We start from the raw sequence: 16,938 nt of genomic DNA on the forward strand, positions 1-16,938 counted from the left end.
AGAATACCATCTACATGATCACTTACCCGTGCCCTAAGAGATATGTGGGCATGACAACTCGGAAAACAAAAATAAGAATTGGTGAACACAAGAGTACTGTCTGATGCCGCAAACAAGCGACACGCTTAACAGCTCACTTTTTTGAAAAGGGACACGGTCCTAGTGACTTCACATGGACCATACTGGAACAACCTACCATACCGGACCACTGTCCTGATATAGGCAAGTTTCTGTTTAGAATTGAACAGAAATGGGTCTATAAATTAAACAGTGACAAGGAGGGTCTCAATGAACCGATACCTTGGATGTCACTATAACGGGGTCCGATTCTGTCCGCAAGCAAATCTACTAAATAAATGGGTGGAAACATATCCCTGTACCACCCATGATACCTCACTGAAAGATAGATCCTTTCCTTTACAACAAAACATAAATAATTAAGAAATCATTATTAGAACCATTAAATGTGAACTGTAACTCATCCAAGCATGTTTTTTTAAGGGACCACTTCTCCCTTTTCCGTCTTCATACTGCTTTTCAAAAAAGGTTTTTGTTTTGTCATTTATAAAAACAGAAGAGTTCAGGTCTTACAAGCAATATTCTGCTTAGGCCGCATGTGGAGAGCAAGGCACGTGCACAATCCAGTACGGATGACAGCACTAGGTCAGGTGTAACATGAAAACGAAGCACAGAACTCCCATGATCGCTTTTAGGTGACCTCGAGACGCCACAATGTACTAAAAAAACAGCCAATGGAAAATACAATGCAGTCGTTTAGACAAAAACGCAGTCATGTTGATAAGAACCAGAGAATATGTGCAAAACAAGAGAGGTTCAGTATTAAAAACACTCGTATCAGTGCTAAACAATTCCCAAGCAGGCCTCTGCTACAGGTTATGAAATAATTGCATAACATTATGTGAATGCAGAGCCCGCACACTGCCCAGATGAACAGAAGGGCCCTGCACACATTTGTTTTCAGAAGTTGCTGTCACGGAGAGCTACTACAGAGATACTGAGCACGTGAGCTGTGTGAATTAAGTTCGCTAGAAGAAACCAAGAGAGCCTGTTTACTAAATAGATTAATTCAGTCTAAAAACAAACCTACATTGGCACAACTTAGCTGAATAGGTTAGACAATTGTGACAAATGAGGATTCTGTCTTTACAACAATGGAATAAGACACCTACAATGTATTCATATGTCTTGCAGTAAAAAAAGAAGCTCTGCCAAACACGCTAGTTACATGATGAAAGAGAGTGCACGACGGGAACGTTGTACCACACATAAATCAAGGACAATTTGCAGTGAAAGAAATTTTTACTTTTAAGGAACGCTACAAATTGAAGATATTTTCCATTTTTATTGAACAATGCCACTCCAGTAAGCAAAAACATAGCCGGGACTGCATAGAAGAGGGTTTCGCTGTGAATAAGCAGCACAACCTTTTACTATTTAGTACAAACAACTCAGGTCACAAACTGGCACTGAAAGTATTAGGACCGGCAGCACTGGCAACGAGCTAGCGCTATTAATAAAATGTAAAGTTCACTTTGAAGAAAACCGATACCTCTCGAGGAGCAGCAATTGTACGGGCCGGTCCTTGCCGCAATGACTACCTCCGACAATCAACACTCTACCGTTGCTTTGCACCACATCAGGGTTTGCATTTCTCTGTTGCTTTCCTGTCCACCCCCCCCTTCAAGGGTTCACTCATAAAACAAGGAAAGAAGCAGGTTGCAGTCACAATAAAGTCATAACACAGAACCATCAGGTGTCACCCACTGTAAGAACTGGGGTCACCAATTCCACCGCGGTAGCTTGGCGCGAGCGGGATAGCACCCGAAAGCTAGGTGTAAAGTAGCCAGGCAGCACACACTCACACTGAGACAGGAAACGCACGCAATAAACTGACATCACACCAGCTAGTCTTTTAAAACAAGATGCTTTTATCTAGGTTTGGCTCAGGGCTGGTAAGTAATTCATAGTAATCACTTTAGCAGTAACTCATCAGGCAACATCTCATTGTTGAGGCATACGTAATACCATTCCTTCAAAACACAGGCACTACTCCAGTATAAAAGAATAGGTCCGTAATTCATTCCATGAGAACTCAATCAACATTTCATTAGGTTGGCCTAAACATCAACTAGGGACCTCAGCAGGAGCGATAAAATAGCATTTCATGGGTCAGTAAGCACAAGAACCCCTATTTGCATGGCACGTCATTAATAGCACTCAGCTTCCTGCTTAAAGGCAGTCTAGGAAGAACAGTCCCCTAGCCAGGGGTTAGCTTCTGCTACAGAACAGTCACCACGTACTTAATTCAGGCTTTTGCCCAGTCCAGGAGTCTATATCAGCATAACTGGGGCCAACCAGGCCCAACTACAGTTCTCCTGAGGGGAGGAGCGGTCACGGGCTCCCTCCTTGCTTCCTGGAGACTCCGCTTCCACTCGGGTCTGCCGCCCTCCTCTCCAGGGGGTTACCTGATTCTTTGGCCCTCCGGGGCCCTTGGGGCGAGGAAAAAATGTTTTCAACCTTTTGTAGAAAGAAGGCAGCCAGGGTCACAGATAGTTCAGAGTTGCTTTCTGTCTTGGGGCTAGAAGAGGTAGTAAGCGTGGATATTGTTTTAAACAGAACTTTGGATGATGATCCAGTGATTCTGATTTGTTCCCCAAAGTATATCTTTTTAGTTTCTGCAAGCAATTTTTTGTAGTTAGAAAGGCTTACTTTATAGACCTGTTTGTCAGAGTTATTATATTCTCTCCTCCAATCTCTCTATAGCTTTTTACAGTCTAATTTATGTGTTTTTAAACTTTCAGTATACCATGGAGCAGAGGGCAAAGGCCGCTTGAGAATACTCCGTTTGCCCGGCACTAATTTCCTTCAGGCGGAATCCACCCAGTCCGTATAGGTGGCCGTAGCATCTTCTACAATAGAAGATAGTGCGGGTAATGAGACTTTTATAAGATTTCCTAGTGCAAGATCGTCAATATTTTTTCAGGCCCTAATAATTGTGACTGCCTTAGCAGGATGTTTGTGATGATAGTACAAAACTTGTTTAAATTCAAATAGAATGGCCCCATGATCAGTCCAAGTAAGTGGTACTGTATTAGTGTAACTAACAATGGGGTTGTTTGAAAAGATACCGTCCAGTGTATGTCCTGCAGAATGAGTGTGAGCTGACACAAGCTACTTGAGGTCGCCTCCGTTAAATATTTGCTGCAGTTTTACATTGTCGGTATCATTCAGATCTTCAAGATAAAAGTAAAAATCGCCCATGACCGTGAAGAACTTGTTGCACAGCCCTTCCTCTAAAAGTGCTCCAATAGAGGCTAAAACATGCCCCCCTAGGCCCTGGAGGACGGTAGAGGAGGATAGCGTTAAGTGTGTCATGATCCAATGTTTGAATATTAATTGGCAGTGCCTCACATGCCTGATTAGAGGCTTCGACAAAAGAGGGTTTCAAAGAGTCATGATAAATGACTGCCAGCCCACCGCCTCTCTTGACTGGTCTATCCAGAGGATAGCAAAAGAAGCCAGGTGGAGGAGCTTCAACAAGATCAGGCCGAGGCTTCATCAGACCAGGATTCTGTTATAAAAGCTCATTTGATGTTGTGGTCCTCCATAAACATGGCACATTCCACACTGGGCTTGATTAAGGACCTAGCATTGAGAAGAAGACATTTGAGTGGCACTTGAGTTGTTTTGTTGATCCTATCGCGGGATGTATTACCCTGCGGATTGCTGAGGTTCTCAAAAATGCAAGGCATGGCAAGAAAGCATGTGGGACCGCGCTCAGCCTGTGCCTCCATGGTCAATTTGGGAGTGATCCTTGGGCAGCAGGCCTGTCAGTTTGTAAGTTTACAAACTCAAAAATGAACCTTTCACAACTTTTCTATTAAGCAGGATGCCGGGGTAGTTCTCCTACTAGGGCAGGAAAGGAAATGGATCACCCACCAAACTTGGTGGTGTGTACAAGAGTTTCTCAAAGGGAAACTGGGGAAATGACAATACACACTCGAAAAATGGCATGTTACCAAAATATGACACAATATTTCCACTACACATACGTTTAATTTTTTTTTTTTTTTACAGATTGGCAGGGATGGGGAATTCCTATAAGCCGACGCCCAGGACATATTGTTTGGGGTCAAGGGCAACAAGTTTTCATGTTTATTTTGCCCTTGGGACAAGTAGGCCCAACCCCCTGCAGCACAAACCCTTTGGCTGTCAGTTTACAGTACCACATTATCATCAGGGGAAAGCATTGACTGCAGTTAGGGTAATATTTGTGTCCATGTGTTAATGCTGTTCAAACTTGTATTTATGGTTCGTTAATGCAAAGCCTTTATTATTAGCGTGAGAGATTCAGGTAAATGTTGTAAGTTCGGACTGCACTACTAACAGTTGTTCCAGTATAAAAGCGTATGCAAACGTTTTCAATGTTAGCAATATGAGGCTATGTATACTGCTCCCAGAATGCTCTCTGATTATATGCAAATATTTGCAGAAGCATGAAAGCAAGATTAATGATTATTTGCTTTCAAAATAAAATTTTCACAAAAAAATGCAAGAATATTTAGCTAAACTACTGTAAAATTTTAGGTACCATTTCTTTGCAACATCATTTAGTAAAATGTGTTGATGTATGCTAGTATTTCCCCAAAATATTTATAATTGAAAATCAATGTAACCAGTTTTAATAACATTATGGGAAACAAAAATAAACAAGCATTCGTAAAGCCAGTAAGTCTGAAATTGTTGGTCAGCCATTTGGTTTTGTCAATGCATGACTTGTTTTGGCATGGTTTTTGTAAAACCTTATTGGTTTGGGAGCTGCCTGGCCCTCACTATTATAACAAACATTGGCAAAAGCAAAAATTGTTTTGGTCTCAAAAAGCACACATTGCCACATTAGTTCCTGGCACTGAACAAAACGGTTGTGTGTTGATATGCTCCTTGTGAAAGAACAGAATGCTGTAACTCACAGAATTTTAATAAACACAAAAGGTCATGGTTAACGCCAGACCTAATGTGGGGTCCAATAATAATATAAAGTCTCAAAAGTGCACCCATTTCCTTGCATTAAATACAGATATACTACTTTTGTGAATTCACAAGACTTTACACAAGTAGGCCAAGAAATAGTACTCCTAGAAAATATTTGTAAACTGCATTTCAGCATGAGCAAATATCCAGGTGTAGATTTGCTCATGCGAAAATCTGAGTGTTTGTAAGTTCACTTTCCCTCCAACCACTTTATTTCCCAACCCATGAAGAAGTTTTATGGCTGCCATTGTCAGGAGAACCTGTTCAATCTTTCTCAGTATGGAAAAAGGTTTAGAGAAGAGTTAGTGAAAACCCTTAAAACATGCAAGTTAGTAGGTTAGCACAGACTCAAAAGGGCATTCCAACCCTGGAACTGTTGCTTAGCACTACCTTCAGCCCCAGTATGTAGATCCACGGAAATGTGGAAACATAAGGGAATTGCTAGTATTGAAACCCTATTACGGAAGGAGCCATGGCAAAATCAGAGAGAATATTTCATAGCACTTACATATAATGAGATTGCTGTACAATGTGTCGCCGCGTTACATGGCACAAAAGGGACAAGTGGATTTTGTTACAGGACAAGTAGATTTATGAAGCAACCTGCCTCATAGACAAGTAGATATTTTATTAAATTCCACACCCCTCGATTGGGCACTCTGTGTTCAATTTATCAAGGCCCAGGGTTTGGTATCAAGTCAACACATAGTGGAGGGTTAGACTTAATTAATACCCTTATTGTTTGCAAGGTACTCAACAGGAGATAAAGGTAGTGCTGTGTCAGTGCCCTGCATGGAGTGATCTGGGATAGGATTTCACTGCCGTGTCATGAAAGCTTCAGTTTCAGACACTGCTTTTGGTGGTGTAGGAAATTTAAGGACTGAGTTCAGTCTCGAGTCTAAACTGTTTGTGAGACTGTCAAACACTTCTGGTCGCCTATCCCTCGATGAAGGCCTTGGAAAAGACTCTCCAATCATTCTGCTTCTGTGTGAGGGTTCTCAGAGGCCGCTCTTCCGCTCAGCAATATAACTGAGCAACTCAAGGGTGTGGTACTGAAAATTCTGGACCCCGCTATTGTGTGGTACCAAAGCTCTGCACTCGTCTCATAAATATCATTGTATCATGACAATGTTGGTATTGGCAGACCGGTAATGATTGAGATACTATACCTAAGCATTTGCGTCATGATCGAGTGACGAAATCACCCTGAAATCGTAGTTTTCGTCTTGAACCCTCGGGTTCCATTTTGTGAGCGGCATCCATTTTGTGATTGCCCTTACATAGTCAAATGACCAAGGCCGAATTCGATCTGAAAGGACACGTACACCTTTGCTGACTCCTCTGTGACCTGGGCGAGCTGACTCCACTGCCTCAAGCCAAATCTGTTCGGGCAGTTCCCATCTCAGTGGCCGAATTAGATTAGTATCAAGGCACAACATGTCATAAACCGCTCATCACATACAAGCTATGCTTAATCTCGCACACACCTGTCCCTGTTTCTTCTTTATGATCTGTTTTACAAGGAGGAGGTGCCCGTTTTTATTAGGGGTCTGTCGATATCTGATGAAAGATCTGGGCCTTGCCGGGTAATCTATCATGAACTGGACAAACTGAAATGTGGGCTTGTCATCATGACTCTGCTTTTTCTTTGTAGTAGAAATATTTGTATGACCAACTGTAAAACAAGGAATTCTTGCCTGAAGCTTATTATTTAGTATAAAAAGAGAAGGCTGGTTCTGTAAAAATGAGCAGTCTCCTGAGAACATACATGCGCTTCATGCTGTTGTACTTCTAGGATACCTGTTACTGGTTGCAGCCAATAAATACGATCTTTGACATCACCTAAAAGACTCTGTGTTTCTGTGGTCCGAAACATGAAGGACTCGAGGTCTTCGGGTGTTCTCCCTGGCACCGCCGGGTCCATAAAAACCCGGTACCTCAGTTGGCGCCCAACGTGGGGCGGTATCAAGCGGTACCGGTCCAAGCCAGAGGTTCGTGAGGAGCTTCGTGTGAAAATTCCAGAGGACGGCCAGCCACTTCAGCGACCCCTGTATGTGGACGTGGTTCCGAAGGTCTTTGCTGCGAGGTTCCCCGCGTCCCGACGGCTACGAAAGACTGCTGCCCTGACTATCGCCCTGTTTTGGACCCTTGATGATTGGTAGAGCGAAACGATAGACGAGTCTTCTGGTGACGTCATCGATCATCGATACTTCAGTTAAGTATAAGTGGAGCGTCTCCCAGTCCTTAGTTTGGTTCTTAGTTTGGTATCCTTTGGGATAGCTTTGATTTGGAACTTGCAAGTGCCAAAGCCGAAGGACTCGTGTATTCACGACACTATTGTATTCGATAATCCTTTGAAGTTTGAAGCTAGACTAGAGATCGAAGATGCCTGGTTTTAGCAGACTTGGAAATTTGTTTTGTCTTGGTTGTAGTAGGGATTCCCGATTGGAGGACTTGTGTCCGGTTCCTCCGATTGGAACTCCAACATATGAGCTCTATGTGAAGCATGGCGTAGGCCCTATCACATATAATGAAGTATGGATCCGATACACCAGAAAGGATGGTGTTTTAAAATGGCCCCAATATGGTAGTTTTGACTAAGAGATTTTAGATATTCTAGAGGTGAAACTTTTCAAGAAGAAAGCCCGGCCGGCGATGTTTGACTCTTTTCGCCTATGGCGCAAAGAAGCCAAACAGAAAGAAATGAAACTAGCAAAGAAAAATAAACGAGGTATGTCAATGGTACAAGCTTCCGTTGCGTTCAGGGATAATGAGGAAGAGCAAGAGAATGAACAAACGCTTAGAAATAGGAAGTTGGCGGTAGATAAATGCTACCCAGTTTTGCCGCGTAAAGGACGAGGATCAAATGAGAAACTTGATAAGGATCCTTTAATGTCTCATTTACTGAGTTCACCACCTCCTTATGCCCAGAGTGCTACAGCCCCACAGCAACCTTTGGTTGTACAACCTCCTATTGTTGGACCACAGGTTCTACCACAATCACCAGCTCCTCTTCAGCTGGTTCCTACTCCCCCGGCGCAGCCCTTTCAAGGGCTGCCGCTTTTGCTACCTACTCCATCTGTTTTCCCTACGACTTTGCCTACTGCTCCAACTGCTTATCCTAATATTCCCTCTGCTACTGCCTCCGCCTCTGCTTTACATCAGCCTGTCTTTTCTGGCGTTTCTGCTTTTCCGTCAGTTTCTCCTTCTGTTTGACAGAGTAGCAAACACTGTCACTGGTCTTTTCTCACCTTTCTTTGGGTCGCCTAATACGACCCCTAACACAGAACGAAGACAGTTGCGGAGTCAACTGCCTGACTATCAAGAGAGAGAAGTACTGAATGATTTAGCGCGTAAATGGGTTATCAATACTGTAAGATATGATGTTCAGTCCGTCATGGAAGTCTTCCGTCAGTGGGAAGCATCTAAGCAGAGATACGTTTTTGAACAAATGTGTGTATTTCTCTGTGAAGATTTGGAGGGAAATGGTCCGGAACACGACATGCCTGAGTTATACCGTGTGCGGTTCAAGTTCGCGGAGGGCATGATTGTAGGCGCCGATGTTGAACAAGCGGTTGCGACATTATTGTCCTATAGGAGTAAGGGGAGCAATTCTCGATCACTATCTGAGCATGACACGCCAGGTAGGAAAAAGGCGCGACAGTATCCCATGAGAGAGGTTCCCCCAGTTTGGAGGGATGGTGATGCAAATGCTAATCCAGCTATTCCGCCGCATTTTCAGAGTGTGTGGGTACATGTTCCTTGGAAGAGATCGGAGGATTTGGCTCTCAAACAGACATTGCCTGATCCCCGTAAAAATCCTGCAGGGTAATATAAGGAGTTATCATAGACTGCAAGCTCCTGCATCATGAATTTAGCCGATATAGACATGTTGTTTGGAAATGTTGTTCCACAGCCTTTATGGGGAAAGATTCGTCATACTGATCATGATCAAGAGCTAGGCGACACATGGGTTAATATTGCTGCTGCTGATGCTAGACAAGTTGGTGGTGCTAAACCTGAGCCTTTAGTAGCAGAACTTCCTGGTAGGATTATTGCGTATATGAAGACTTTTATGCCCGTATTACGTGTTATTTGGGACAAGTTGTCAGCATGCAAACAGAAGAAAGATGAGACTGTGTCTGACTTCTTCACGAGGTTCGAGGAGACTTTTGTAGATCATAGTGGTCAGGATATGACTACGGAGGGTGGCCAAAGATTGTTTGTTGACAAATTTGTACACAATTTGCTTCCTGAACTATGTAATAAGTTGAAGGATTCTGAGAGTGCTTGGGCTGTTTCCACATCAGCACAGATTTTAGCTACGGCCCAGTACTATGAAAATAGGCGCAAAGATGAGTTAGAGAAGGCAGATAAAAAGACTAAGGAATTGAAAACTAAAGTCCTTCTGCAGCAAGCTTATCCACCTCGCACTGCTAGTCAGCACGATTATCAGCAACCCCAGCAGTATTCGAGAAACTCGCAAAGAAACGAGTCTTCTCAACCACGTTTACCGTATGGACCGAATCAGTGTGCGTATTGCAAGGAAGAGGGTCATTTCAAGAGTAGTTGTCCGGTTTTGTTACGACGTATGAATGGTGCTTCTGGTGCAAGAGGTCGAGGTGTTCAACAGGCTCCTAGAGGTAGGGGCCGTGGAAATTTCCCCCAGAATGCTCCTTCTTTCCCGCCTCAGAATTCTATGAATAGTTTCGACCAGCAGAATAACGCGTTTTCTAGGACAGCGCAGTACTATGCTGATGACTACTATGCAGAAAACGAGAATATGGAGCGTAATGATTGCTAGGACAGCCATGGACAAAGAGAGGGAGTTGTTTCAGTTCCAGTAGATCAGAATGGACCTTATGTTGAGGTGACTACATCAGGTGTATCAGAGCCTTTTCTGTTGGATACTGGTGCTACAAAGAGTTCTATTATGCACTCAAAACTCCCTGGCGCACCTTTGTCTGGTGAAATGAACGTTTCAGTAGGTTTTTCTGGCGCCCCGGTTAGGAACCCGATCTCTAGTCCTATGTCCCTTTCTGTTTGGCCATGTGAAATAAAAGCACCCCTTATTCTTACAACAGGTTGTGGTGAAAACTTGTTGGGATTGGATCTGTTAAAAAGATTATATGCGACTTTGTACTGTTCTCCTTCGGGAGTACAGCTTACACTGGGTAAGAAAGTGGTTTCTCCAATGTATTTGAAAAGGGAAAAGCTTCCAACAGAATTGTCTTCTCTTCCAGATATACTTTGGGCTACTGGCTCTAATGATGTGGGTCTTTTGGAAATAGCGCCATATGTTATAACATTGAAAGCCAATGTTAGACTGCCACGTATTTCCCAATACAAGATCTCTAGTGAAGGTGAAAAGGCGTTGTTAGCGATCATTTATGATCTGATTGAGAAAGATGTCATTGAAGAGACAACAGGCAACATTTGTAATAGTCCTGTTCTGCCGGTTTTAAAGCGTACTGATCCTTCCCAACCACCTGTTTATAGGTTCGTGATTGATCTTAGAGAGGTGAATAAGATTGTTGTGCCACAGTTTCCAGTTGTTCCCAATATCACTGCCCTATTGACTATGATTCCAGCTTCAGCCACTTGGTTCTCAGTGATTGACTTGAAGAATGCTTTCTTCAGCATCCCGATTGCCGAGGAGAGCAGGGATATTTTTGGCTTCAATTTAGGAGGCCGAAGTTTCCGCTTCAAACGCGCTCCTCAGGGCTACTGTGAAAGTCCATCAATATTCAGTCAGGCTCTGAAAGCACAGCTTGACACGGTTGTTTTACCTGATGGCGCCACTCTTATTCAGTACGTCGATGATTTGCTAATAGCCGCAGATACTGAGGATATTTGTAAAGAAGCCACATTGTCGTTGTTGCGTCATCTGTGTGAGTTGCACCACATAGTCTCTCTTTCAAAGTTGCAATATTGTCGACAAGAAGTGACCAACTTAGGTCACCTCTTATCGAAGGAGGGAAGGAAACTGACCCCAGAAAGAATTCAGGCAATTGCAAAGTTGAGTGTCCCAAGGACACAGAGAGAAGTGCGTGCTTTCTTGGGCATTACATAATATTGCAGGCAATGGATACCAAATTTTTCCTTGTTGGCCAAACCTTTGGTGGCATTAACTTGTAAAGGTACACCCAAACCCATTCCGTGGTCTGAAGAGTGTCAGAGAAGTTTTTCCGAATTACGTGATGCATTGTGGTCGGCTCCTGTGTTGGGTACCCCCGACTACAGTAAGCCTTTTACATTGTATGTCCATGAGAAAGAAGGTTGTGCATTATCAGTTCTGACACAATCTTTTAGGGACAAACAGCGTCCATGCACGTACTTTTCGGCGACTTTAGATCCGGTAGCTAAGGCGTTGCCAAGTTGCTTGAGAGCCACTGCGGCAGCAGCTGTTTCTATTCGACAGTCTGCTGGGTTAGTAATGAATAATATGTTAGTTGTCATGGTCCCACATGCAGTAGACATTTTGTTAAACAGAACAAGGACACAGCACTTAACTAGTGCTCGATTGTCAAGTTATGAGCTGACACTGTTAGCGAGTCAAGTACACATAAAGAGGTGCGATACGCTAAACCCAGCCACGTTATTGCCCATTTCAGTAGAGACATTCTATTTTTGTTCTGTCTGTGTGTGCAGTGTGCTCCTGCAATATGTGGCCTCTGTGCTATGTCATGTGTAAGGAAACCTGTATCAAGAGACGAACTGAGTAACAGGATGATGCTACAGCAGCATCTCAATGACTTTATGAATACAGACCTGGACTCAGATTAGCATGAGTATAGGTTATTGCCTATGTAAGGGCAAAAGGAGGGGCTGTGGTACTGAAAATTCTGGACCCCGCTATTGTGTGGTACCGAAGCTCTGCACTCGTGTCATAAATATCATCGTATCATGACAATTTTGGTATTGGCAGACCGGTAATGATTGAGATACTATACCTAAGCATTTGCGTCATGATCGAGTGACGAAATCACCCTGAAATCGTACCCTCGGGTTCCATTTTGTGAGCGGCATCCATTTTGTGATTGCCCTTACATAGTCTAATGACCAAGGCCGAATTTGATCTGAAAGGACACGTACACCTTTGCTGACTCCTCTGTGACCTGGGCGAGCTGACTCCACTGCCTCAAGCCAAACCTGTTCAGGCAGTTCCCATCTCAGTGGCCGAATGAGATTAGTATCAAGGCACAACATGTCATAAACCGCTCATCGCATACAAGCTATGCTTAATCTCGCACACACCTGTCCCTGTTTCTTCTTTATGATTTGTTTTAGAAGGAGTAGGTGCCCGTTTTTATTAGGGGTCTGTTGATATCTGATGAAAGTTCTGGGCCTTGCCGGGTAATCTATCATGAACTGGACAAACTGAAATGTGGGCTTGTCATCATGACTCTGCTTTTTCTTTGTAGTAGAAATATTTGTATGACCAACTGTAAAACAAGGAATTCTGGCCTGAAGCTTATTATTTAGTATAAAAAGAGAAGGCTGGTTCTGTAAAAACAAGCAGTCTCCTGAGAACATACATGCCCTTCATACTGTTGTACTTCTAGGATACCTGTTAATGGTTGCAGCCAATAAATACGATCTTTGACATCACCTAGAAGACTCTGTGTTTCTGTGGTCCGAAACAGGAAGGACTCGAGGTCTTCGGGTGTTCTCCCTGGCACCGTCGGGTCCATAAAAACCCGGTACCTCAAGAGCTATGCTATCTCACCCTTAATCTGTATGTGGCATCCCTGAGGGGTTAGTCTTTGGCGTGAACGTATTGTCCTATGCCGATGTCACACAGCTGTTCCTCACCAGGAGCAGGATTATGACTATTGCCTCAGCCCTCTGGGGGGGGCCTGTTTGACAGCCACTTATGTCCCGATGACTACTACATATATTCAGATGAACAGAGATAAAATAGAATTTCTCATCGTTGATGGAACAGCGTTACCTGGGAAGTTGGAGTATTGGTTCACACAGTTGTAGCTGAAAGGATTAAGGTTTTTACCATGTCTTTTTAAGTTAAAGACAACCTAACTTACCAGAAGCCAGCAGTCCCAAAGTAAAATGCAGAAGAAAGATGGGAAAAGGCTTCTCATGACTTTGGTAATATAGAGATATAGGTCTGTGTAACACAAAGACTAGAAATCGGAATTAATCTAGATCTGAGCTTATCAGAGCAAACCCCCTTTTCAGCCAGTGATCCTAAAGATATATGTACAGAGAAGAGAGGCCAGGAAGAGTGGCTGACAGCCCCGCCAACATCTGCTAAGACAGACAGCCTGCAAAGAGATGGACGCACTGCAGACACACCACACACACAGCGCACAAAGTGACACACTGCAGACACGCCTCATACCGTCACACACAGCTTACAAAGACAACCCTACCCTGTTCACATGCACACACATCCAACCTACAGACACACACATCTCCTTGCAGAGATACATTAAATACACAGCACGTACGTTCCACGGCTTGACAGGCCTCCTACATGGCACACCCAAGGTCTATGCACACACACATGCACAATCTCGGCAGCAGGCGCACAACATCTGTAGCAGATAATGCCATAAGCCAACTATTGCAATAACTGAAGCTTCTGCCTAGTCTGAGGGATGGAAACAGGACAAAGGGAGAAAAGGGGCGCGGGGCAGCCTGGACGTCAACTACCTGGGGGACTTGTTTCGAGCATAGGCGTCGGGGTGGCAGAGTCAAAAAATTAACAGCGAGAGCAGAGCACAGGATGTGCACAGATCCCTCTCAGTGCAGTAAGATGCAGTGGAACAGATTCCTCACAATGCTATAAGATGCAGTGCAGCGTGCACAGACTCCTCACAGTGCAGTGCACAGATCCCCCACAGTGCAGTAACATGCAGTGCAGCAGTGCACACAGATCCCCTCTTTAACACAAATGATGCCCACAAACACCCCCAGGGGCGGAAGGAAAGCCCCCCAGGGCGCCCGGATAGAAGAGCCCAGCTCAGCTCCAAAGCCCCTGGATAGAAAAGCCAAGCTCAGCCCCAGGGGCCCCGGATAGAAGAGCCCAGCTTAGCCCCAGGGGCCCCAGATTGAAGAGCCCAGCTTAGCCCCAGGGCCCCACAGATAGAAGAGCCCAGCTCAGCCCCAGGGGCCCCTGGATAGAAGAGTCCAGCTCAGCCCCAGGGCCCCTGGATAGATAAGCCCAGCTCAGCCCCAGGGGCCCCAGATAGAAGAGCCCAGCTCAGCCCCAGGGGCCCCTGATAGAAGAGCCCAGCTCAGCCCCAGGGCCCCACGGATAGAAGAACCCAGCTCAGCCCCAGGGCCCCTGGATAGAAAAGCCCAGCTCAGCCCCAGGGGCCCAGATAGAAGAGCCCAGCTCAGCCCCTGGGGCCCCGGATAGAAGATCCCAGCTTAGCCCCATGGGCCACCGGATAGAAGAGCCCAGCTCAGCCCCAGGGCCCCTGGATAGAAGAGCCCAGCTCAGCCCCAGGGCCCCCGGATAGAAGAGCCCAGCTCACCCCCAGCGGCCCCGGATAGAAGAGCCCAGCTCAGCCCCAGGGGCCCCCAAATAGAAGAGCCCAGTTCAGCCTCAGGGGCCCCCGGATAGAAGAGCCCAGCTCAGCCCCAGAGGCCCCCAGATAGAAGAGCCCAGCTCAGCCCCAGGGCCCCCAGATAGATGAGCCCAGCTCAGCCCCAAGGGCCCCGGATAGAAGAGCCCAGCTCAGCCCCAGGGGCCCCCGGATAGGAGAGCCCAGCTCAGCCCCAGGGCCCCCGGATAGAAGAGCCCAGCTCAGTCCGGCTCCTGCAGAGATTCCCTCCAGGATTTTTCAGTCTATTTCAACAAACACAGCAGAAGGTGCCGACAATCTCCTACCTGAGCAGAGACCTGTGCAGACATGTCCTGGCTCTCTCCTCCTCCGGGTGGGGGGGGGGGGCAGATCTGGGGTCTCAGTGGGTAGATCTGGGGTCTGAGAGGGGTAGATCTGGGGTCTGAGGGGGGTCAGTGAGGGTCAGAAGATGAAGATAACTGCACAGACAGACAGGGCTCCTTCCTCCTCTGCAGCAGGTTGAACACACAGGAGAGGCCGGAAGTGATGTCAGCATCCGCTGCTGGTGCTGTCTCTGCCGCTGCTGACGCGGAAGAGGAAACCCTTCTCCCTTTCATCCAATGTGCAGCTCAGTGGGTTTCATCAGCAGGCGAGGAGCGCCCTCTGGTGGCTGCTGGCGGAACCGCCGCCTCCAGGCTTCAGCAGTGAATACATTTCACATAAACAAGCATTTATACCTGTAAAGACATGGGATTTCAGATGTCACAGACGTGAATGTTTTTAAGGGTCGGACAGTTCAAGTGCAGGTCTCACACTTGGCTGCTGCTGTGGAAAAGTATGTATAGCTTCACTTCACATGAACATCTTCCAAACACTGATGCAAAGGACTTAAGAGTATTTACAGAAAGGTGACAACTGGAAGTGGCAGTCTCTATTTCAATGAATATATCTGTATTTCAATGAATATATCTGTATTTCAAAGAATATAGGAGTATTCGGGTCAGTTTTGCAATTATACTGGACAGATATTTATTTTTTAAATAATTTATTTGAAGGTTTTTTAAATCTACAGTGCGGTACATAAAAAAGTAAACAGAGGAAAATACCATGGAGTTTTAAACACCAGATCAGTGACAATGTGGCCTAGGCCATGAGTCAAAGCGACAATTAAAGGAACAGCTTATTTCTAGGTTTACTGTCTCTGTGGCTTATTTCTTATCTTTAATACAGTTTTATATCCTCTAACAAGACTGAAATGTAGGCCCTTATTAGGTTTTGAGTTTCTGGTTTAAGAGGCCAACTGTCTCCTAAAATATTAAGAGAGCGGCCTCTTCCAGGCTTTGTTTTTACAGTAACCCCCTCCATCTTTCAACAGAGATTCAATCACAAAAAAATAAAGCAATATGTCTTTGAAACAATCAACTCCTAAGATCATAGAGCAATCAATACTGATCCAAAGATTTCTCACAGCGTGCAGTGAATCATCAAAATGTGTGGGTGTTTCTGGTCTGAGGAACAGAGGAGGGGTATTTCACTACTCGAAAAAATTGTTCTCCTTCACAGAGGCCCCTGTATCATAGTACAGTCGTCATCAATACACCGTTTATTAGTGAGTGCAACAACTCTTTGCAGCATTGTCATGCAAGCTGCCTTGGGTGACACAACAAGGACATTAGTGCAGACGTGCATACATCAGAGCCCTCGAGCCTCACTCATCACGAGTGACACATTTAGAGGTTGTGCTGAAGTCTGACTCAAACCTGGCCCATTCTTCAAAACTATGGAGATGAACTTGCACTTCACACATGACGTCTGCTGTGTGCTGAGTAGCATCGCCCTAACTTTCGGCACAGAGCAGACTCCCCGTCCACATTTTGGTGGCAAAACCTTTCTCATATTTCACCTTGAGCACTGCTCATGTTACAGTTCAATAGAATGCTGATGTGAATGTCTATTTTAGTGAGACTTGGTTGTTACTTGTATCGCTTTACTCGTGTTCTCATCATATCTATAAATTCGGTAATGTCTCTTCCTTTTACATAGCCAAAGTCAAATGTTAAGTGACATCACTCCCTGTAAGGTCATCTGTATGCCAATTCGTTTTCAAAAACTTGAGAGGCCTTTTTTAAATATCTCAATTCTTTATTGATTTTCCATTTACAATCAACAGGTACGAAAGATCATCTACTAAGCAGAGTCCAAGATACTGTGTAAATCGGAACTTGTGAGAATGCACTGAGAACAGGAAAAACAAATAGCATAACCCTTCGAGATAGAGGTGATACGGCCCAAGAGGTATGAAGGATCATCTACTAAGCAGAGTCCAAGATACTGTGTAAATTGGAACTTGTGA

At 44.9% G+C, this 16,938-nt stretch overlaps 1 protein-coding gene across 1 annotated transcript in view; it reads right to left on the reverse strand.

Moving 5' to 3' along the window:
• Positions 1-15,104, reverse strand: part of LOC147664194 (uncharacterized) — a 64,406-nt gene extending 49,302 nt beyond the window's left edge. The window contains exon 1 of the mRNA XM_086949941.1: positions 14,912-15,104. The gene's annotated coding sequence lies outside the window, so the exon portion shown is untranslated. The remainder of the gene's footprint in view (positions 1-14,911) is intronic.
• Between the last annotated feature and the right edge of the window lie 1,834 nt (positions 15,105-16,938).

This window comes from Lissotriton vulgaris, unplaced genomic scaffold (genome assembly GCF_964263255.1).
Source record: "Lissotriton vulgaris unplaced genomic scaffold, aLisVul1.2 SCAFFOLD_1066, whole genome shotgun sequence".
In the NCBI taxonomy this organism is placed as follows: domain Eukaryota; kingdom Metazoa; phylum Chordata; class Amphibia; order Caudata; family Salamandridae; genus Lissotriton; species Lissotriton vulgaris.